This window comes from Hevea brasiliensis, chromosome 13, assembly GCF_030052815.1.
Source record: "Hevea brasiliensis isolate MT/VB/25A 57/8 chromosome 13, ASM3005281v1, whole genome shotgun sequence".
Classification (NCBI taxonomy): Eukaryota; Viridiplantae; Streptophyta; class Magnoliopsida; order Malpighiales; family Euphorbiaceae; genus Hevea; species Hevea brasiliensis.
Genome location: NC_079505.1, coordinates 84,411,230 through 84,413,268, shown reverse-complemented (window position 1 = coordinate 84,413,268; position 2,039 = coordinate 84,411,230). Strand labels below are relative to the sequence as shown.

Here is a 2,039-nt window from a genome sequence, read left to right as displayed (position 1 = left end):
TGATCGGGGGACTCGAGAATTGGTTTGAGGGATCGGTGAGGCTTTAAATGACCTGGAGACTTGGTATTAATTAAATTCTTTTTGTGGGGAGATCGAAAGTGTGGTCGGTTGGTAAAGGGGACTGTGTTGGGGATCGGCTTCAAAGTTTATTAATTTCGGGGGATCGGCCAAAATATGGTGTCGACAGTGCTGAAGCTGAAGAGATGGACATAGCTCACCATCCATGGATTTTTACCTTTGGCATTCTCGGTACACGTGAACACATATATATGGCTTCTTTTACCCCTTTCATTAATTGTCAGGTTCTAATGAAAATGATGATCACTGTTTGACATCTGAATTCTGAATTCGATTCCTTTATGTTTTCTTCTTTTACTAGGCAACATCATCTCCGTCGTAATGTTTCTTGCTCCTCTGTAAGTATGGTTTTAGTAAGCACTCTTTATCTTAATTTTCACAGAAAAATTAAGTTTCTGACGGAATGAACAATTAAAGACAATCTACTTAGTTTCATTGCAGCCCTACATTTTTTCGGATTTATAGAAAGAAATCAACTGAACGGTTTCAATCAATTCCATATGTGGTTGCATTATTCAGTGCCATGCTTTGGATATACTATGCCACTCTGAAATCCAGCGATTATCTTCTTCTCACCATCAATTCTGTGGGTTGTCTAGTGGAAACCATCTACATTGTGGTGTACATTGTCTATGCACCAAAGAAAGCGAGGGTACCAACTTAATATTCCTTAAGCTTCCCTTAAATCATCATATTGTATTATCAATAATTTTGGGGTGGGAAAAAATTGCAGATCCTGACTTTGAAGCTAGCACTTGTAATGAATTTTGGGGGATTCTCTGCAATCCTCCTTCTTACGCATTTTTTTGCCAAATGATCAAGCCGTTTGCATATTGTTGGATGGTTCTCTGTCGCATTATCTACAGTTGTGTTTGCTGCACCTTTAGGCATAATGGTGAGGATGCAAGCGTTTTTCTCCTTTACTCTCTTGAATTTTAGGCCTGTTTTTGCTTAATTGCGGTTAAATTAATTCATTGATTAGGTATGAACACGGATGAAATGATAGGTTTTCTTGCATATTAATTAATTACTCTGCAGAGGCTGGTCATTCGCACCAAAAGTGTGGAGTTCATGCCATTTACCTTATCATTTTCACTCACTTTGAGTGCTATTATGTGGCTGCTCTACGGTATCCTACTTAAGGACTTGTACATTGCAGTGAGTTGCTACATATAATATCCATTAATTATTCAAATAATATCAATTTCATTTAAACCAAGTTAATGCATTTTCACATGAAATTAAATTCACAGCTTCCAAACATTTTCGGACTAATCTTGGGATAATTCAAATTGTACTCTATGGAATGTACAAGGACGGTAGGAAAGTTATAGAGGAGCAGAATCTATCAGAAATAATTGAGGGAACTGTTGTTACTCTTAGCCCGAACAAGACTACTTTTGAGGTGCATGCAGGCTCACTTTCCATTTGTGATGAAAGTGAAGTGGGTGATAAACAGGAAAATTCAGATGATCATGATCACCAGAGAAAGCCCAATGGTGATTTCATCGAGTCCCTCAGCCAGGTCCAACTCAGTGAAACTTCTGTTTGATAAGCTTCCACTTCCCCTCTATGCGAACTGAGCTACCAGTGCAAACAGAGAGGGTATGTAAAATATATATGTACAATTTATATACACGTCTCTTTTGTTTTAAGTTATGTTTAATTAGACCATCCAATAATATAATTTTAATTAATCAATTCCAGTTATTATATATATCATGGACTATATATAAATAGAAGCAGAAAATGCTTGTGTACGAATGCCTCTAAAAAAATCCAGAATCTTTCCTTTTTTTCCTCATTTTCTACTGGGGATATTCTGTGCATCATATTTTCCACCCCATACGAATTTAACTACTGGATTGCCAAGCAAGTTCACTTATTTTATTCTGGATGGCCAAATATACACATAGTACTTTCATCTATGAAACATTTTTGGTAGAACAGAAAGGTCACCT

At 36.8% G+C, this 2,039-nt stretch overlaps 1 pseudogene; it reads left to right on the top strand.

Annotated features, from left to right (window-relative positions):
* The first annotated feature begins 203 nt into the window (after nucleotides 1-203).
* On the top strand, nucleotides 204-1,530 carry LOC110671861 (bidirectional sugar transporter SWEET14-like; annotated as a pseudogene).
* Nucleotides 1,531-2,039: the final 509 nt, after the last annotated feature.